The sequence below is a fragment of the Eschrichtius robustus genome, chromosome 13, assembly GCF_028021215.1.
Source record: "Eschrichtius robustus isolate mEscRob2 chromosome 13, mEscRob2.pri, whole genome shotgun sequence".
Taxonomy (NCBI): domain Eukaryota; kingdom Metazoa; phylum Chordata; class Mammalia; order Artiodactyla; family Eschrichtiidae; genus Eschrichtius; species Eschrichtius robustus.
Genome location: NC_090836.1, coordinates 13,140,685 through 13,163,088, shown reverse-complemented (window position 1 = coordinate 13,163,088; position 22,404 = coordinate 13,140,685). Strand labels below are relative to the sequence as shown.

The following is a 22,404-nucleotide window of genomic DNA, read 5'->3' as shown; positions in this document are numbered from 1 at the left end:
AGTATTGCCTGGAGGATCGCTCAGGGGAGCTCTGCCTGGATTGTGAGGGTAGGTAAGTTTGAGTTTGTGAATGTTTTCTTTGCTAAGGAGGGCTCTCAAAGGCGTAATTATCATGGAGGATATTTGTAGACCTTGAAACATGTGGTAATGCTTTTAGTCCCAATAAGCCCTTTGACAATATTGTAAATTCCCATTTGGAATTCCAAGTGGATTCTGAACTTGGTGAAATTGGTACTCCAGGTGCCACAGGGTGCTGCCTCCTGCCTCCTGGCTTCTTGCTTACAGAGATGGGGATATACAGGATTTCCTCCCCTTAGGTCATGATGTTTAAGGGACCAATTCCCCACCCCCCACCCCAATTATAGCTAAGAAGAAATCTGTTGACTGTTAACAGTTGGGAAAGCACAGATATATCATGTTTTCTTAAAATTGCTTTAAAATTAATCTGGTGTGCAAAATACTCTGATTATCCTAAAAATATTAACTGCTTTGGATTGTTATACACCGTTAGTTGTACTACGAAAATGTGCTTATTACCAAGTTCAGTTTTCTTAGGTTGTTGTTGGCTTTGAGTCCACAGACTTAACACTGCCAAATTTCTGTGTAAACATTTTGCTTGGGACCAAAAAAAGTAGTGAATGTGTGTATTTAAAGTTTGGTTTTTTTAAAAAATCCATATATATTAATGGATCTTGTAAATGTTTAAATAGTCAATTAATGGAATTTTTCAAAAAACAACTCTTTCCAAAAATCCATAATTTTTTATAAAACTTTCATAACACACCATAATTTTTTTTTTTTTTTTACACACCATAATTTTATATGTAGGGTGTTTTAAATAAAAAATTTGAGCTTAATGGCAAATATATATAATTCTCAGTACGTAGAGATCTACTATTTTTGTAGTTCTTATCGATTTATTTGTTACATTTAATATTCAGGAGGAGCCTTTTTGTTCTCTTACTAATAATTAAGTGCAAGTATAAATTAAGATTTATACTACAGAAAAACAAAGGAGAGCTAATAATAGCGTATCACAATGTAGTACATAACAAAAGTAAATAACTGATTACATCACTGTTTTGGTGCTGGTAAATGTAATGCCTTCTTGAGTTTGGGTACCATGGTTATGGCTGTATTGATCCTTTTGGAAATGGATTCTTGGCTATGTTCATTTTCCTGTAATGTGTCTATTATTTATTGAGACTCTCTACACCATAAGGAGTATTATCAATTCACACAAGTTTGAACTACTTATACAAGCATTGTTTGCAGCTTTTTGTCAGCTAAAAAAAATGAGGTTCCTTGAGATGTTTATGGATTGATATATTTTTACCCTTGCTACAAAGCTTTTGTCAGCTTTACAGGCCGAAATTCTAAGGCAAATGTGAGAATCACTTTTAGTACAAATTTCATACATACTCTGGGAATCATACTCTGGGAATGGTATATAAAATATTTTGTCTTTTGACACACCTATTCTCACCTTAAGAAGGATATACATGTACCTACTGTACCTAGAGTTTTTTTTTTTTTTTTAACATCTTTATTGCAGTATAATTGCTTTACAATGGTGTGTTAGTTTCTGCTTTATAACAAAGTGAATCAGTTATACATATACATATGTTCCCATAGCTCTTCCCTCTTGCATCTCTCTCCCTACCACCCTCCCTCTCCCACCCCTCTATGTGGTCACAAAGCACCGAGCTGATCTCCCTGTGCTATGCGGCTGCTTCCCACTAGCTATATATACACATTTGGTAGTGTATATATGTCCATGCCACTCTCTCACTTTGCCACAGCTTACCCTTCCCCCTCCCCATATCCTCAAGTCCATTCTCTAGTAGGTCTGTGTCTTTATTCCCGTCTTACCACTAGGTTCTTCATGACCTTTTTTTTTTTTCCTTAGATTCCGTATATATGTGTTAGCATACTGTATTTGTTTTTCTCTTTCTGACTTACTTCACTCTGTATGACAGACTCTAACTCCATCCACCTCACTACAAATAACTCAATTTCGTTTCTTTTTATGGCTGAGTAATATTCCATTGTATATATGTGCCACATCTTCTTTATCCATTCATCCGATGATGGACACTCAGGTTGCTTCCATGTCCTGGCTATTGTAAATAAAGCTGCAGTGAACATTTTGGTACATGACTCTTTTTGAATTATGGTTTTCTCAGGGTATATGCCCAGTAGTGGGATTGCTGGGTCGTATGGTAGTTCTATTTTTAGTTTTTTAAGGAACCTCCATACTGTACTCCATAGTGGCTGTATCAATTTACATTCCCACCAACAGTGCAAGAGTGTTCCCTTTTTTGCACACCCTCTCCAGCATTTATTGTTTCTAAATGTTTTGATGATGGCCATTCTGACCGGTGTGAGATGATATCTCATTGTAGTTTTGATTTGCATTTCTCTAATGATCAATGACGTTGAGCATTCTTTCATGTGTTTGTTGGCAATCTGTATATCTTCTTTGGAGAAATGTCTATTTAGGTCTTCTGCCCATTTTTGGATTGGGTTGTTTGTTTTTTTGTTATTGAGCTGCATGAGCTGCTTGTAAATTTTGGAGATTAATCCTTTGTCAGTTGCTTCATTTGCAACTATTTTCTCCCATTCTGAGGGTTGTCTTTTTGTCTTGTTTATGGTTTCCTTTGCTGTGCAAAAGTATCATTAGCTTCCATTTGTTTATTTTTGTTTTTATTTCCATTTCTCTAGGAGGTGGGTCAAAAAGGATCTTGCTGTGATTTATGTCATAGAGTGTTCTGCCTATGTTTTCCTCTAAGAGTATGATAGTGTCTGGCCTTACATTTAGGTCTTTAATCCATTTTGAGTTTATTTTTGTGTATGGTGTTAGGGAGTGTCCTAATTTTACACTTTTTTTTTTTATCTTTTTTTTTTAAAAACTAATTAATTAATTAATTTTATTTTTGGTTGTGTTGGGTCTTCGTTTCTGTGCTAGGGCTTTCTCTAGTTGTGTCAAGTGGGGGCCACTCTTCATCGCAGTGCGTGGGCCTCTCACCATCGTGGCCTCTCTCGTTGCGAAGCACAGGCTCCAGACAGGCAGGCTCAGTAGTTGTGGCTCATGGGCCTAGTTGCTCCGCAGCATGTGGGATCTTCCCAGACCAGGGCTCGAACCCGTGTCCCCTGCATTAGCAGGCAGATTCTCAACCACTGCGCCACCAGGGAAGCCCTAATTTTATACTTTTACATGTACCTATCCAGTTTTCCCAGCACCACTTATTGGAGAGGCTGTCTTTTCTCCACTGTATATGCTTGCCTCCTTTATCAAAGATAAGGTGACCATATGTGCGTGGGTTTATCTCTGGGCTTTCTATCCTGTCCCATTGATCTATATTTCTGTTTTTGTGCCAGTACCATACTGTCTTGATTACTGTAGCTTTGTAGTATAGTCTGAAGTCAGGGAGCCTGATTCCTCCAGCTCCATTTTTCATTCTCAAGATTGCTTTGGCTATTCGGGGTCTTTTGTGTTTCCATACAAATTGTGAAATTTTTTCTTCTAGTTCTGTGATAAATACCAGTGGTAGCTTGATAAGGATTGCATTGAAAATGTAGATTGCTTTGGGTAGTAGAGTCATTTTCACAATGTTGATTCTTCCAATCCAAGAACATGGTATATCTCTCCATCTATTTGTATCATCTTTAATTTCTTTCATCATTGTCTTATAATTTTCTGCATACAGGTCTTTTGTCTCCTTAGGTAGGTTTATTCCTAGATATTTTATTCTTTTTGTTGCAATGGTAAATGGGAGTGTTTTCTTAATTTCACTTTCAGATTTTTCATCATTAGTGTATAGGAATGCAAGAGATTTCTGTGCATTAATTTTGTATCCTGCTACTTTACCAAATTCATTGATTAGCTCTAGTAGTTTTCTGGTATGCATCTTTAGGATTCTCTATGTATAGTATTGTGTCATCTGCAAACAGTGACAGCTTTACTTCTTCTTTTCCGATTTGGATTCCTTTTCTTTCTTTTTCTTCTCTGATTGCTGTGGCTAACACTTCCAAAACTATGTTGAATAATAGTGGTGAGAGTGGGCAACCTTGTCTTGTTCCTGATCTTAGTGGAAATGGTTTCAGTTTTTCACCATTGAGGATGATGTTGGCTGTGGATTTGTCATATATGGCCTTTATTATGTTGAGCAAAGTTCCCTCTATACCTACTTTCTGCAGGGCTTTTATCATAAATGGGTGTTGAATTTTGTCGAAAGCTTTCTCTGCATCTGTTGAGATGATCATATGGTTTTTCTCCTTCAATTTGTTAACATGGTGTATCACGTTGATTGATTTGCATATATTGAAGAATCCTTGCATTCCTGGAATAAACCCCACTTGATCATGGTGTATGATCCTTCTAATGTGCTGTTGGATTCTGTTTGCTAGTATTTTTTTGAGGATTTTTGCATCTATGTTCATCAATGATATTGGCCTGTAGTTTTCTTTCTTTGTGACATCTTTGTCTGGTTTTGGTATCAGGGTGATGGTGGCATCATAGAATGAGTTTGGGAGTGTTCCTCCCTCTGCAATATTTTGGAAGAGTTTGAGAAAGATAGGTGTTAGCTCTTCTCTAAATGTTTGACAGACTTCGCCTGTGAAGCCATCTGGTCCTGGGCTTTTGTTTGTTGGAAGATTTTTAATCACAGTTTCAGTTTCAGTGCTTGTGATTGGTCTGTTCATATTTTCTATTTCTTCCTGTTTCAGTCTCAGCAGGTTGTACATTTCTAAGTATTTGTCCATTTCTTCCAGGTTGTCCATTTTATTGGCATAGAGTTACTTGTAGTAATCTCTCATGATCGTTTGTGTTTCTGCAGTGTCAGGTGTTACTTCTTCTTTTTCATTTTTAATTCATTGATTTGAGTCTTCTCCCTTTTTCTGTTGATGAGTCTGGCTAATGGTTTATCAATTTTGTTTATCTTCTCAAAGAACCAGCTTTTAGTTTTATTGATCTTTGCTATCGTTTCCTTCATTTCTTTTTCATTTATTTCTGATCTGATCTTTATGGTTTCTTTCCTTCTGCTAACTTTGGGGTTTTTTTGTTCTTCTTTCTCTAATTGCTTTAGGTGCAAGTTTAGGTTGTTTATTCGAGATGTTTCCTGTTTCTTGATGTAGGCTTGTATTGCTATAAACTTCCCTCTTAGAACTGCTTTTGCTGCATCCCATAGGTTTTGGGTCATCGTGTCTCCATTGTCATTTGTTTCTAGGTATTTTTTGATTTCCCCTTTGATTTCTTCAGTGATCACTTAGTTATTAAGTAGTGTATTGTGTATCCTCCATGTGTTTGTATTTTTTATAGATCTTTTCCTGTAATTGATATCTAGTCTTATAGCATTGTGGTCGGAAAAGATACTTGATACGATTTCAATTTTCTTAAATTTACCAAGGCTTGATTTGTGACCCAAGATATGATCTATCCTGGAGAATGTTCCATGAGCACTTGAGAAAAATGTGTATTCTGTTGTTTTTGGGTGGAATGTCCTATAAATATCAATGAAGTCCATCTTGTTTAGTGTATCATTTAAAGCTTGTGTTTCCTTATTTATTTTCATTTTGGATGATCTGTCCATTGGTGAAAGTGCGGTGTTAAAATCCCCTACTATGATTGTGTTACTGTCTATTTCCCCTTTTATGGCTGTTAGTAATTTGCCTTATGTATTGAGGTGCTCCTATATTGGGTGCATAAATATTTACAATTGTTATACCTTCTTCTTAGATTGATCCCTTGATCATTATATAGTGTCCTTCTTTGTCTCTTGTAATAGTCTTTATTTTAAAGTCTATTTTGTCTGATATGAGAATTGCTACTCCAGCTTTCTTTTGATTTCCATTTGCATGGAATATCTTTTTCCATCCCCTCACTTTCAGTCTGTATGTGCCCCTAGGTCTGAAGTGGGTCTCTTGTAGACAGCATATATACGGGTCTTGTTTTTGTATCCATTCAGCCAGTCTGTGTCTTTTGGTGGGAGCATTTAATCCATTTACATTTAAGGTAATTATCGATATGTATGTTCCTATTCCCATTTTCTTAAATGTTTTGGGTTTGTTATTGTTGATGTTTTCCTTCTCTTGTGTTTCTTGCCTAGAAAAGTTCCTTTAGCATTTGTTGTAAAGCTGGTTTGGTGGTGCTGAACTCTCTAAGCTTTTGCTTGTCTGTAAAGGTTTTAATTTCTCCATCAGATCTGAATGAGATCCTTGCTGGGTAGAATAATGTTGGTTGTAGGTTTTTCCTCCTTCACTACTTTAAATATGTCCTGCCACTGCCTTCTGGCTTGCAGAGTTTCTGCTGAAAGATCAGCTGTTAACCTTATGGGGGTTCCCTCGTGTGTTGTTTGTTGTTTTTCCCTTGCTGCTTTTAATATGTTTTCTTTATATTTAATTTTTGATAGTTTGATTAATATGTGTCTTGGTGTGTTTCTCCTTGGATTTATCCTGTATGGGACTCTGTGCTTCCAGGATTTGATTAACTATTTCCTTTCCCATATTAGGGAAGTTTTCAACTATAATCTCTTCAAATATTTTCTCAGTCCCTTTCTTTTTCTCTTCTTCTTCTGGGACCCCTATAATTCGAATGTTGGTGCATTTAGTGTTGTCCCAGAGGTCTCTGGGACTGTCCCCAGTCCTTTTCATTCTTTTTTCTTTATTCTGCTCTGCAGTAGTTATTTCCACTATTTTATCTTCCAGGTCACTTATCCGTTCTTCTGCCTCAGTTATTCTGCTATTGATCCCTTCTAGAGTATTTTTAATTTCATTTATTGTGTTGTTCATCGTTGCTTGGTTCCTCTTTAGTTCTTCTAGGTCCTTGTTAAATGTGTCTTGCATTTTGTCTATTTCCAAGACTTTTGATCATCTTTACTATCATTATTCTGAATTCTTTAGGTAGACTGCCTATTTCCTCTTCATTTGTTAGGTCTGGTGTGTTTTTACCTTGCTCCTTCATCTGCTGTATGTTTTTCTGTCTTCTCACTTTGCTTATCTTACTGTGTTTGGGGTCTCCTTTTCACAGGCTGCAGGTTCGTAGTTCCCGTTGTTTTTGGTGTCTGTCCCCAGTGGCTAAGGTTGGTTCAGTGGGTTGTGTAGGCTTCCTGGTGGAGGGGACTAGTGCCTGTGTTCTGGTGGATGAAGCTGGATCTTGTCTTTCTGGTGTGCAGGTCCACGTCTGGTGGTGTGTTTTGGGGTGTCTGTGGCCTTAGTATGATTTTAGGCAGCCTCTCTGCTAATGGATGGGGCTGTGTTCCTGTCTTGCTAGTTGTTTGGCATAGGGTGTCCAGCACTGTAGCTTGCTGGTCATTGGGTGAAGCTGGGTCATGGTGTTGAGATGGAGGTCTCTGGGAGATTTTCGCCGTTTGGTATTACGTGGAGCTGGAAGGTCTCTTGTGGACCAGTGTCCTGAAGTTGGCTCTCCCACTTCAGAGGCACAGCCCTGATGCCTGGCTGGAGCACCAAGAGCCTTTCATCCACAGGGCTCAAATCAGTTGCTTCTCTGTTGGGAACTCTTCTCATGGAGAAAGCCACCATCGCTTTGAAGAGATATTCTTCATTTGTATCCCAGGCATATGCTTTACCTCCCGGAGCTGTTCTGAGACTAAGTCTCACTTTAAAAGCATTTTCTGCATCCGAAGCTCTGGCACCCACCCCTAGAGTGTTTTAAAGGAGGTTTTTGGTTTTCAGAAGCTAAACTTGGAAACAGTTTCTTTAGTTTAAGTAAATTGCATATAAGAGGAAATGACTCTGGAGAGGATAAGATGTTTAGACCCATTTTCTATGTAAATAATTCTGAAATAAATTGTGTAAACAGGTCTCCTTTTTGGTTTATTTTTCAGTGAAATCATGTGTCATTAATTCATCAAGGTAGGTATGAAGTTTACTTAAGGGAACTGCCTTGGAGGTTTAAGGGACTCCAAGTCAGCTCATTATATTTTAGATTTTTAAATAATAGCTTAGTTGAATTGCATAAAAGTTTTTGTGCAGGTGATATAATGAGGTAGGTTATCATACATTCTTTTGATCATTTACCCTATAGGATAGTTCTAATTTAATTAAACCATTAAGCTTTCTTTAAAACTTCTTTTTTATTTTAGAGTTGAGGTTTGTGTATGTTTTTAACTGTTTAATTTGACCTGTGAATACTTAAAATGATACTTTCAGCTATATGAAAAATTATACTTCTTATTTTAGTTAAAATTTATGGGCTTTGTATAGAGAATCTTCTGTATACAATATACTAACTAGGTTTGGGACTTTGACTAGCTGAAACTTGTGGTAGTTTTAATTCTCAATGTATTTTCTAAAATTTTAAAGAAACTTATAAAATATTGTCTCTGTGTACTTGGTAATGTAAAATCTCAGTTGAAATGCGTGTATGTTTCTTAAGCTTGCTGTAGATCTCACATGAACATTTGTCCAAGAATGCCTTGCTTTTAGGAACATTGGTATACAGTTTCTTGAATCTTAAAAATACATTGTGTCAGATGTTTAGATGTAACTCAGAACCATATTATTTAACTTCACTATTTATATGATCCTAATGGTCAGATTTAAATAACTGACAATATTATTATTACTGTAGGTTGCATTGCATTCTTTGTCTTCCTTCACTGTTTCTAAAAAATACTTTTTCTTCATTTTGTAGGTAATTTTTCTTTTTTTTCCCCCACTTTTTTATACAACTTGCCAGACCAAATGACACAGTTAGTATCCATTAAGTAGAGCCATGAATATCAATCTTGGACACAAAGCCTGGGATTGTAGTTGAGGAAGCCCTCCTGTTGCTCTGGCATGGTGTCCGAAGACTCTGAATGAAGTCTCTTAACGTATTCAGGATCTCTGAAAGCCCTTTGGGCTCCCCATTGCCCATTCATAGCTGTTGTTGCACTCTTCTGGTTAAAAAATGTCTGTGGCTTTCCCATTTCCCATCATATCAAATTCAAAGTCCAGTACGTAACTTATCACTTGTAGTCATGTATCTTAATTTATGGCCTATACTTCTTTTTTTTTTTTTTTTTTTCAATTTTTATTTTTTATTTTGGCCACACCATGCAGCATGCGGGATCTTAGTTCCCTGACCAGGGATCTGTGCCCCGTGCAGTGGAAGCACAGATTCTTAACCACTGGATTGCCAGGGAAGTCCCTGGCCTACACTTATTGATCTTTATGCTTTACACCTCCATGTCCTGCTTTTTCCTTCACTCATGCCGCAATAAGAAAGTCTCTCCCTCATATGCAAAATTTACCTCGTCCTTAAGGTCTACTAATCAGGCCCATTAAATTTCTCCTGATCCCCTCTTCTAACATTGAAAGTAATCTGTTTTTACTTGCTATATTTTCTTAAGGTGCTTCATGTTCTGTCTTGTGTTACCGTTATTTTTACATGTGTTGTAATATTTTACATCTCCTACGTAGCATAGCCTAACTTTGAATGATCGCTGAGCCGAGTCTCTGTCTCTTTCTATGATGGGCTGGATGTGGTTTCATCTTGTATCTCCTATGTTTCCATGTATTTAGTAGATACTCATTGTAAATATTTGGCAACTGAATAAATATCATGGCATGGCAGTGAGTAATTGACTACCAAGCATTTTATTCCTCTGTTGGAATGGATGTTTGGGGATAGGACATCATCTCCCCAGCAGGGAAAGCTGAAGAAACAATCAAAGATGCAGTTTAAAAATGATTTAGATTATGTGTAGTATCTTAATACTGACAAGGAAAGAGCAACTTTTTCTAGGTAAAGCCTTTGGGCTGATAGGAAATTGATGGGTAACACAGACTTTGGAAATAGTGACTATGGTTCTGAGTCAGAGAATGTTTTTCAGGAGTTCACAGTTCGGGGATAAATACAGTCAGTTCTGCTATCATGCTTGTTTTGAAAATGAGAATTTATTCCTACATTATTAATATTAGGGAACAATTTGAGTAGAATGTAAATTTCACATTTGTTATGTGTGATTTTATTTTATTTTCACCTAGTTGGTGAACACAGGCCATTGCACCTAGCTGAACTGAGCCACATAGGAATAGACAAAATGCACGTGCGCGCACGTCAGACGCCTTCCAGCTCCCTGACTTCACTGCATATCATGAATCACAACCACCCATATCTCATTTTCATAGCTTTCCCTCCAATTTCAGATAACCCTTTTTCTACCACTGTACAATAACTCACAAGCTGCAACCCTTGGACACGCAATTCCACAAGCAAACTTCAGGTCTTTTGCAAGGTAAGATGCTATATTTATTATAGTTTTTATTTATTTTTTTAACCATTTAACATATGAAAAACTGTGCTAGGGTCTTTACTAGGCTCTTTTCTTTTTTATATGTGTTACCGACAGCTGTTTTTTCCCCTAAGTCCTGGGCTTTTCATGACGTGATTTTGCAAAGCATCATGACTTTTCAGGAACATATTATGCCGCATTATAACAGAATTGACTGTACTAATTGATAACATACAGCGTGTGAACTGACAGTTCTCTCTCTGTCTTTCTTTCCTTCATTTTTACCCTCCCTCTCCCTGCCCTTTGAATGGTGAGAGACACTAAAAAAAATCCCTGTAAGAGGAACACAGTGCAACAGAGAAAAATGCCAGAGAACTTGTTTAACCAGTGTCGTGGAAAAAGGGCATAAAATTACCTGTGGAATAAATAGATATGCTTAGAAGCACGTAGAGACTGAACCTAAAAGACCAGGGACCAGTGGCTTACCCTTAAATAATAATAATGTTTAACATTTTGTGAGCCTTTACTATGTGCCTGGCTCTATGATAAATGCTTGGCATGGATTAGGCCACATAATCCTCACAGAACCCTCTAAAGTAGATGTTATTACTGTCTTTATTTTACAGATGAAGAAAGTGAGGCTTACAGGGGTTAGTTAACTTGCCCAAGGTCGATAATCCATAAACATAAATGGCAGAGCCAGATCTTGAATCACATCTGACTTCTGAACCAGAGATCTCTGGTCTCTTAGAGTACTTTGTAGATTATAAATAACTAACTTCCACATGTGTTATTTCCTTTGCCCTCACCTGTGTCTGATTGGCATCACAGGCCGTCTTTTGACACCTGTGATAGATGAAGAAACAAAGGTACTCAGGCTAAGAAATGCACAGTTTGTCAGAGGCAGAACAATAACAACTAGTTCTGACGCCAAATTCAGAGTTTCTTCCATTGGGATTATACGTGCAAAGGGAGAAAAATTGGACAATTAGAGATCAGGTGAGCTGAACTAGGGAAGAGAAGAAGAAATGATTGTTCTGGAAGTCGGGGGGAAACAAGTGAATTTATAACAATATATCAGAATTGGAAGGACAGAGCCTGATGGAGGATGGGCAGTAGGGGTCCTCTAACTCTATGGTATAAGAAGCCTAATCAGATTCTCATCAAGGAGCTCAAGCTAGCACCAATTTCAACTCAGGATTATAGGAAGAGAAACCCGAGGTCACAAGCATAAATTGGTTATGCTATAAATCCAGATTAGTAGTAGCCTCAAAAAGAAAAAAAAAAGAGGAAGAAGAGAGGTGACGATAGAGGAAAGCTTCAAAAGGCTTTATTGGCACTTCTTTTACAACATGTGATGCGTCTCTTTTTCTTTAGGCAGTCAGCTACCTATAGCACCTTGCATATAAACAAGTGTTTAATTAGTGTTTGTTAAACTGAAGTGTTTGTTAACTGAGTTAGTGTTTGTTTGTTTGATAGATAGTAGAGAGAGCAATTTTTCAGTCAAGTGTTAAGAGCCTAATATTATACAGGTAATAGGATAAGGAAGGATTGATTAGCATCTGCGAATTTAAAGCAGGGGGCTAGCAAACTGTGCCCAGTCTGTTTTTCTACAAGCCAAGAATGGTTTTTACATTTTTAGTAGATTATTAAAAATAAAAACAAAAAGAACATTGACCGAGACCATATGTGGCCCACAAACCCCAGATATTTACAACCGGGCTCTTTACAGAAAGTTTGTCAACCCCTGCCCTGAAGTATAGTCCATAAAGCAGAAAAAGTTAGACTTGTTTCCTTTTAGGAAATCAGATTAGGTAATGGAAACTGGTATTATATTTCCATAGAGGGCTACATTTTCAAATGTGTACCTTTTCTTTTTTTCCCCACAGGTAGGAAGGAATTGGTATTTATTTAGTATGATATTTTGCTTGGGACTTTGTATACTTTATTTCTCATACCCTTGAAAGATTTTATAACTACTTTACAAATGAGGAAACCAGGCTCATAGAAGCTAAGTAAGCCTCCACATTTATTAAGTAGTGGGATTCATATTTGTCTGGGTTTCTCCAGATAAGAATATGGTAGAGAAACTTTATTTGTAAAAATTGAGTATGGTCTATTCAAAATTCTGGCTTGAAAACATCTAGATATCAGATATAGACACTTGTAGTCATTTTAGCCAGTATCTAAAATATTAAAAAAACACAAGTTGTACACATAAAAAATAGAATTGGTTGGAGAATTGTGTAATTTTATTATAAAAATTGCATTTGAAGGAAGGTTTTTGGATATATTGTATAGAGCTATAGAGAAAATTTAAATAACAGAAAATTCAAGCCTCATATTAAAAACTTAAAATAATATTCACCTAAAAGAAAGATGAGACTTAAAATATTCTCAGTATAAAGTACAAAATAGGAAAGTGTATTCTGCGTCAATAGAGAGTATACCAGGTAGCAGTTTATCTTTGAAAAACAGACTATTAAACAAATATTGGCTCATATGTCTAATTGTAAAGTTTTATGAAGAAAATTTCAGGGTGCAATGAAAACATGCAATGAGGGATCTAATACAGATTGGAGGGGTCAGAGGAATAGTTCCCCAGGAGGTCATTTAAGCTGAGATACAGGATTTAGGCAGCCAAAGACAAAGAGGATAATTATTCCAGACAGAGTGTGCTAGGCCTTGAGGATGGAAAGAGCTTGGCTTATTCAAAGGATGATCACAGAAGGCCATTGTATCTCCTAATGACTCTGAGAAGAGGAGTTATATCTGTTGGTTCATCATTGTCTATCCAGCCTCAGACGTACCTGCTGGCACACAGTAAGCCCTCACCAAGGTTTACTGAATGAACAAAGACTGAATAGACATTTCGCTGGGAAATTCATGATGTAATTGTGAGCACAGGGATTGCCTGGGTGAAGCCTGCTCCCACCCTCTCTGAAGCTCACGTAATTACATTAAACTCAGATTGTTGGTAATCCCAGGTTACTCTAGGCCACTGGCAACCCAGCTTTCCCAAACCTTCTTAACCGCTGTCAAAGGATCTGAATGGAGCTCGACCTGGAGAAAGTCTGCACAGAAAAGGCAGGAAAAAGGAATGTAGACCGCTTCAGCCGCATCTGATCCTGAGGAGGGAAAGTGAATTGGCACTATTACAATGCCAGGACTGAATCTAAGATAGAATGAATACAGCTGCTTTTCTGAAAATAACCAGCTGAGGGGGGAGGGTGCTCTGTACTAGAACACATGATCCCAGGGTCTCTGGGTGGATCACCGGGTGACCAAGTAACACATGATGATCGGGCTTAGAGGTTTGATTTAAGAAGTTAAATACTGAAATGCTTCCTATTTGTGGAGTTTGATGCTTCAAAATCAAATCTGAACTTCTAAATTGGGATAATTTCACTTACAGGTTGGATGCCTTGAGGAATTTATAAAGTAGAAAGAGGAGAGAGCGTTGCATATTTCCCAAGTGGGTGAAATAAAGTTGTAATAGACCTAGAAGGACTGTTTTACAAGATATTTACCATAAGATGGAGGTGAAATAGGGGTTTACAACAATTAAGGAAAGAGAAGGTCACTTTAGGTGGGAAAGAGAATGGGAATTGGAGACAGAAGGAAAGAAAATATTTCAGGGTTATTCTGAAATGTTAGTTTTTGAGTTAACAAAAAAAGAGCCGTAAGTGGTGAAAACAATACCTGTACAGCTGATTATACAAGAATTTAATAATAAACTTGTCTGTGCTTTGTTTAAGCTTAAACGTTAGTGAACTTCAGTTGACAGTATCGGATTTTTGGGGTTTAATGTGAGGTTTGAGGAATTTCATACTGGATGTCAAAAGTCTATTTCCTTACAAAAAGAGAAATATTGGCTAGCAGATAAGGTAAATACTTGCTAAGAGTTGTGAGTTTTGTTTTGATCAGTGAGGAAAAAAGACACCCCTTGTGCCCCCTGAAGAATGTTTTTCAAAGGTATGTTGGGAGGGGGATTGGTGGTACTGACTTGTGGAAAACTCTTGGTTGTTTATTTTAAGCAGAATGTTTCTTAAGTATTAAAATGACTGAGTTAGATATTGTCAATGTCACTTGGCTTATTTCCAGGGACTAACTCCTGCAGTTAACAGTTGATTTGCCATAAGACATCAAGTTAATGATAACTTTCTTAAAGTTACAGACATGTTTCTTACCCATTTTAAATGAGTCAACTTTTGTTAATATCATTTTGTAATTCCTTTTGATATTTGGTATGGAACTTAATAATGGACTAATTAGTTATAAAAGCAAACTCTAAATCTTATCACTTTAAAAGTTTGACCTTTGAAGCCATCTTATTGAATATGTATATATTATATATATATTATTTACATAGAATATAAATAATATATATATATTTACCCCCTAGGAATACTGATGTATTTTATTTTGTTCAGGGGATGTTCTCCTCAAAGTTTGTATGCATGTTAGATTATATGAATGCTTACTTAAAAAGTGAAAAATGCAGAGGAATTTTAAAAAAATTCTTTGAGCCATTTCATAAGTCAAATGATCCTTTTGTAAAAGAGCGTATCTATTCCAAATCATTTTCTATGTTAAAATAATTTTATATATACATTGCCTTAGTTTATCCCATTAATATACTGTGTGTAGGGGGTGGGACATAGAGTCCTACTTCATTTGAGTAATGAGAAAATTAAGGGTCACTGAGAAATGGTGTTTGTAAGAGGGGCTGCCAGGTAAGTTTAGAGCTGGACAAGAAATCAATAGTTGGTGAAACTGGACCAGTTCTCTTTTTTTTTCCCCCCCAAAGCAGGGTTCAATTTATCGCTTTTGTAAATTAAGGATTGTGTCTCTTGATCTTTATTAAAGTAGAATATATGATAATCTAATTTACCTCAAATCAAAATATGTATATATACACATGTGTATGTATATATTTATATGATCACACACGTACACACAAAGCATTGTAAGGATGGTTTTAATTCGTGTGCATGTGTGTGCGTGCGTGTGCGTGTGTGCGTGTGCGCGTGTGCCTGTGTGCGTGTGTGTTTGCCACAGAAATCCCTGATGCCCTGGTGCATTCTCCATTACAGAGGCAGCTGCAGTAAGGTCTAGCATTACAGGCCAGGCAGCCATACCTAATGGCCTCACAGACATTCAGCGGTTTATTCCTTCCTCATTTACTTTTTTTATCATGGTAAAATATATTTAACATACAATTTACTATTCAAATCATCTGTGTTGTAAATTCATGGGCATCAAGTACCTTCACACTGTTGTGCAACTGTCACTACCATCCATCTTCAGAACTTTTATATCTTCACAGACGGTTCCATACTCATTAGAGGGTAACTACTCATCACCCCCTGTACCCCGCCAGCCCCTGGCAACCGCCATTCTCCTTTCTATCTCTATGAATGTCACTACTCTAGGTACGTCATAGAAGTAGAATCATACAGTATTTGACCTTTGGTGACTGGCTTATTTTACTTGGCTTAACGGCCTCAAGCTTCATCTGTGTTGTAGCATGTATTAGAATTTCCTTCCTTTTAAAGGCTGAATAATATTCCACTGTATATATAGACCACATTTTACTTATCCATTCATCCGTCGATGTACACTTAGCTTGCTTCCACCCTTTGGCTGTTGTGAATAATGCTGCTTTGACTGTGAGTGTACAAGTATCTGTTTGAGTTCCTCCTTTCAGTTCTGGGTCTACACCCAAAGGTGGAATTGCTGGAACATATGGTAATTCTGTGTTTAATTTTCTGAGGAACTGCCATATCGTTTTCCACAATGGCCACACCGTTAAACGAATGTTTTAAATGAAAGGTAAAAACCAATCTTCAATTCTCTTAAGTCTCTGGATTTTTTTTTTTTTTTTTTTGCCACGCTGCATGGCTTGTGGGATGTCAGTTCCCCCAACCAGGGATTGAACCTGGGCCCACAGTAGTGAAAGCCTGGAATCCTAACCACTAAGTCACCAGGGAACTCCCAGTCTCTGAATTTTTAAAATGAACTTTTCTAAAGTAGGATGAATATAGCTCCCTTGGGCTTCTTATGTAACTAATAACTCTAGAAAATGTGAGCTGTGTCCTTATAGGTTATTGGTAGGCACATTTTAAATTAGTTAAAGTGGGGTCCCCAACCCCCCTGTTAGGAACCGGGTCGCATAGCAGGAGGTGAGCAGCGGGAGAGTTAGCGGAGCTTCATCTGCCGCTCCCCATCGCTCCCCATCGCTCGCGTTACCGCCTGAACCATCCCTCCCCCACCGCCCCGTCCGTGGAAGAATTAATTGTCTTCCACGAAACCAGTCCCTGGTGCCAGAAAGGTTGGGGACCGCTGAGTTACACTATCTTCCTGCTTCTCCTTGGGGAATTCAAAAGTCTGAAGACATTATGAGAATGACGTAGGTGAGTCTTAATTTTTCCAAAAAAAAAAAAAAAAATATATATATATATATATATATATATATATATATATATATATATATATATATATATATATATATATGTAGAGCAGAATACAATTGGGGAGATTCCCATAGGAATGAAAGAAACAGATAAAATTATCTCAAAATTAGTCAACCTTGCTTCTTAATCTAGTCTACCCTCCAGAATGCCCCCATAGTGATTTTATTAAAATTAGTAATATGACTGTTACTGCCTCCACTGGTTTGCTGCTTCCATAAAGACTGAGTCCAAATTCCTTTACATGATCTGCCAGGCCCCTCACAACCTCGTGTCAAGCTCTTCTCTGCCACATCATCTTTCATATACCCTGTGTTGCAGCCACACTGAATATCTCACTGTTCCCTAAAAACCATGCCCTTCCACGTACCGTGCTTTGCATATGCCTGGAATGTCCTCTCCTACCCGTAGATGTGCTGATTGACACACTCCTGTGTCTTTCAACACCTGGTTCTACTGTCTCCTCCCAGATGAAACCTACTGGCAGCTGCCCTAGGTTGATGGTTTCACAGTATTGTACACTGTTTATAACAAGACAGTAGCATTTACTAAGTTGCATTGTAATTATCTCTTTGCGTATGTCTCGCTCAACTAAGTGCTCCTGAAGAAGAGAAACCATGGCGTTTCTTACATATGCCTTCATGTGAAGCACAACCCCTGGAAGGTGTAGACAGAAAATACTGAGTGAATTTCTTATGTGGTTTTGCTCACTGTATAGAATGTCTGCCTCTAATAAGTAATCATTCCATCTGTAAGCTGGAATTCCTTTCATAATTTCAGCAATTATTAATAACTGAATATATCTTTTCATATGTAAAAGTATCAAGCAGGCACATTTTTTCTTCAGTAGTTTTCTACTGCTCCATTTCTGGGCAGATTTCTTACATTTCTGGGCATACTGACTTCATCGGTAATGTTCTCACATTACCCTAGATTTCTCCTCTCTTAGGAGAAAGTATCTGATAAGTTATACTTAAGTGTTAATGACATAATATATTATTACTCCCACAAGTGTTGGTAGTTTAAACATGGTTCCTAGGGATGAAAATGCTTAATTCAAAAGAATAAATTTCCAGTGGTAGGAATTTCATTCACTGTATCCCTTGGGTAAATGGTATCATGTAAGGAAGCAGGAGGACTCTCTCTTGCCCCTCAAATCACACTAGGCATGCAGGCTTCCAAAAGCACCCCTGAATCTTCAGCACCTCCAGAGTGGTAGTAACACTGGAAATATATTTCCTGAGGCTGCTGCTTTAAGGGCCTCACCCTTCTGGGATAAATTTCCCCTTCTTACATTTCCCCTTTATAATCTGAAAGTCCGGGTGGTATGACTCTTTTCAAAGTGCTTATTCTGCCTCCTTAGCTAAGTAGGAATTTCTTTTTCAAATGTTTAGAACTAGAAATAGGCAGTCATTTAATATTTAAGCTAGTTTCTATGAGTCAGTTATAGATATGAGGAAACACTTATTAGCTGACGTGGCATATTAAAGGATGATCTTTCTACTGGAAGCAAAATACTGCGAGAGTCAGATATTTGAACTCTTTCCAGTCTAGATTACTCAGAAGGAAGCAAACAGCAAGATTCAGTTTAATTGCTTGTTATTTTGAAGAAGGAAATGTTATGTGTATTTTTCTCCCCCAAGGACTGTGTCCAGGGCAGTATCATTTTGGTGTTTTTGCAGTTCTGTGAGATGTTTCCAATGCCTTAGAACTAAAAAACAAGTGAGACTGACATAAATGTATCTGGACCAGTGGAATGTTTCAAAACTTACGTAAGTAATTGTTCTTCTAGACTGAAGACTTGGTATTATTGGTACCCAAATCCTATTGATGTAATGGTAACATAGAAGGGCATACATAGATTTTGGCGTGGATTGTGTAAATGTGAAATGTTTATACAGATGTATAAGTGTGTAATTATATGTGTGTGTGTGTGTTGTGATTAAGTGTTTTTAAGTTTTGGCAAGCATTCTAATGGGCAGGGGTATCACACACACACACAGAGCACAGAAACTGGGAGTTTGGGCTCTTACGTTGGTCTGCCTGGGTTTGGGGCTTTACCATGTACGCACTGTGTGATACTGGGCAAGGTGCTTTATTGTTCTGTGCCTCAGTTTCCTCATCTGTAGAATAGAGATAATAATAGTACCTACCTCTTAGAGGAGTTCAAATAAATTAATGCATGCCAAGAATTTATAACAAGGTTTGGCCCATATAAGCACTTAATAAGTGTTACCTATTGTTTTTGTAAATTTTTATTAAATACTGGCCACACAGGTGATTCAGAGAAGAGAAAATAATTACTCTGAAGAAAAATGATTGTTTTTAAGCCAAAGACATTAGTTAATTTTGTGAATTAAAATCATAATGTTTCTTCATCATTAAGAGATTATGGTATAGGGACATCCCTGACGGTTCAGTGGTTAAGACTCCACGCTTCCACTGCAAGGGGTGTGGGTTTGATCCCTGGTCAGGGAACTAAGATCCCACACGCCGCACAGCATGGCCAAAAAAAAAAAAAAAAAAAGAGAGAGAGAGAGATTATAGTATAAACAGGGATATGTGTACGTAGTTAGTGGTTTATTCATTATAATATATTTTGGATTATTCATTTCTGAGTGTATTTAAAGTCTTCCCTTTCATGACCAGATAATATATGTTTATGGAATGGTCTCCACTTTGAAGCCTGTTTGGCTTTGGAAAATATATGTCTTTTGTCCATTTTGTGTTAGACTTCAATTTTGTCTAATCAGTGTTTGAAAGAAATGGCACTTTATATCCTTCCTTCCAAGAAGAACATTGGGTGTTTCAGGAAGTGGTCTTGGTGAGTCAGAGGATAATACTTTTTCCTCTGAGTCAGTTCTGAACCTCCTTGATATAAATAGGTGTACTTTTACCAAAACTTCTGCTTTTCAGATCAGATGTTAAAAATCATCATTTATACATGCCCACACCAACAGCGGTACTTTCATTGGTATTTCCACTCAACACTGAGGGTCTTATCTAACTGTGATTGTAGAAATTCTGCTAAATAAATTCTTTAACAAAATTTTAGTTCAATTCTGTACTTCTAAATTTGTTTCTATTTTGCATCAATTTTTCTTTAAACAGGAGTCATTTGTGTCAGGTGGTCATTTATGTCAATCATAGAGGAAATTTATGTTGGTAATAATGTCCACTTGGGTCACTAAAATTCTATGTGTTTTCTTTTAGTACACATATATAAACTCTCCATAGCACATGCTTAGTACTGGAATCATTTTGCCAAAGACTGTACGAGTTTGCCACACCCCAGAGCAAGGTCAGATTTACCAAGGAATAAATCACAGAGGTTCTTGCTAGCTACACTAAAAAATATTAAACATGATAAATAATTGCCAAATGACTAGCTGTTGCTAATGTTGAGTTGGTCGGGGAAAACTTTAAGAAAGGAGTAGGGATTGAGGAATTGAGCAATTGCTGGATGGTTGATATAAAGTAGTGGGTGGGGTGCTTAGTTTAAGAGCAGAAGCCTATAGGTGAGCCAGTGCAAGAAATGCTCAGAAGAGTGCATGGTGCTAGGGGAGGTTTATAGGTGGGAAAGCCTGTGGGAATGCGGAAGCCCGGAGAGATTGCTGCGGGCAAACTCTTGTGGGTCTTGAATGGTAAGCTAAGGAATTTTCTTTTTGTGCGTGTGCAGATGTAACTGGTAGCATTTTTTATGCTGATTCTCATGTCTTTCTCTTGTGTCGTATTTGATTGACTGCAACTGGATTTTACTTCAGTGGATTTCATTTTTTAGAACCAGTATTTAAAGAAAAGATCTCCGTCTCTATTTTCTCCAGAAAAATAAAGGAGCTGATAGATAGATGTAGATACAGATATAGATACAGATCTCAAGGGACCTGTTGCTTCTGTATGTCATCCTTATAACAATCTTATTCTCATTTTACAGATGAGTAAACAGAGGCTCAGAGAGGATAAGGACTTGTCCAAGGTCACAGAGAGATGGTAGAATGAGGATTTACGTTCAGGGGTGCCTATCTTCATAGCATGTTCTTTTTACTATCCACAGTACCACAATGAAAGCATTGGAATATACTCAGTAAGTTTTTATTGTTTCCTGTGGCTCTGATAAAAAGCACCCCCAAAGCATTTTCCTTCTTGGTAGAAGCATCACTATTATTTTTTTAGGAATAGGAAAGTGGTCTTTGGATGCTAGGAAATTGCTCCTGGGCAAGCTTGCTCACCCGTCCTCTCGGGGAGCAGCAGTTGGACCATCTTTATTTTCTACAGTAGATTATTGTCATTTGAGCCTCTATAAAGTTTTCAAGGGCCATCAAATATGTTTAGGGATTATTTGTGGGTAGAGGTGATCCATGCTGTTGATCCTTTGTCCACTTATATTAGTAGTAGATGGACAGCTGGTCATTTTTCTTTTTTTTTTTCAGTCTTAAGCATTTGAGCCTTGGTGAGTTGGAGTCTTTGACTTTCTGTCTTGGCACACACAGTCATCACAAGAGCATGGCACTTAGCTTCATCCTGTTGCCTTCACGGCAGGGGAGCAGCCTCGTGGCTCTTGGCAAAACTAGCCCTCCCTGAGGAGACAACAGTGGCAGTTGAGACTAAGCACCACTCTTGTAAACACTGAGTCTAATATCTCATAAAATGCAAAGACTTGTTTAAAAAAAAAATTCCTTTTTAGCATCCCGGAATGACATAGTTCAATTCTTAGGAGAGCAGGGAAATTCATCTTATTCTTCCTGGCTAACTAGTTTGTATGCTACTGTGTGCTGCTATGTGCTATTCCCAGGGCTTCTTAGCAGCTAAATTGTAAAAAAAAAAGAAAAGAAAAGGACAACATTCCTCATGTCACATGCTTTCTTCGTAGGCGGGCTTGGAGTTTATGAAGAGTTCAGCCAGTCCTCAAAGTTACTTATGTAAGGACCACCCCCATCAGTGAGAAAACAGGATACTTTTCGGCTCTGCTGTGTTCTGTCAGATGGTCTGTGTAGGTAAATTTGTATGACAGGAAGCAGGTCACTGAGTTGATGTGCTAGCGTTTGTCACTGATGTCGTGGAGCTAATGACATAGGAGCTGCAAAGAGCTCTTGGAGATACCCTAGTTTTCAGCTTAATCAGTACTGATTAGGAACTGATGAGTTTAAGTGACATGTCCAAGGGCACAGAGTTAGGAATAGTATTAGCAAAGCAAGGAATAGTATGGACTTTGGTGTTCAGTGTTCTTTCTCATCTCAGGACAAATCTAAATGAAGTTGACACCTAGGATGTTCCAGTTGGAAGTCCAGGAGTGGTATCTCCTCACACTCACAGAAAGAATGGTTGGGCTTTGGCAGGACTGATGTCCACCGTTGGAGAAGGCATGACGGAATTGGAGAGGCGAGAGGATACAGTCAGATGAGGATTTATTTTCGACTCCATTTGCGGGTGGTAAGGAAGGTGGCTGGTAATAATAGAGGGCAGGATGGAGAGGCAAGAGGATGGATGCGGGTGGCTTACAGGGATTTGGGAGAGAATCCACACTGCCTGCCCTTTTCCTTGAGTAGCTCTTATTAGAAGCTAGTGATGCTAAATGTTTTCTGCTTTTAACTCTTCACCTAGTTAAAATATTTCCTACTAAGTTTTTCTTGCTTTTAGAGCATTGTTTCATTCTTCTTAGTAAGAAGGTTTGAAATAAACATCTTAGTTTGAGC

General features: G+C 37.7%; 1 protein-coding gene across 6 annotated transcripts in view; it reads left to right on the top strand.

Moving 5' to 3' along the window:
* The window catches only part of EPS8 (EGFR pathway substrate 8, signaling adaptor), a 198,121-nt gene that overhangs the window by 79,632 nt on the left and 96,085 nt on the right, over positions 1-22,404 (top strand). For 2 of the 6 annotated variants that reach the window (XM_068559813.1, XM_068559815.1), the window contains exon 2: positions 10,153-10,241. The exons of 1 other annotated variant lie outside the window; for it this stretch is intronic. The gene's annotated coding sequence lies outside the window, so the exon portion shown is untranslated. Of the gene's footprint in view, positions 1-10,152; positions 10,242-18,243; positions 18,484-22,122; positions 22,142-22,404 lie in introns of those variants that run through there. 3 more of the 6 variants (XM_068559810.1, XM_068559814.1, XM_068559811.1) reach the window with 2 other exon arrangements.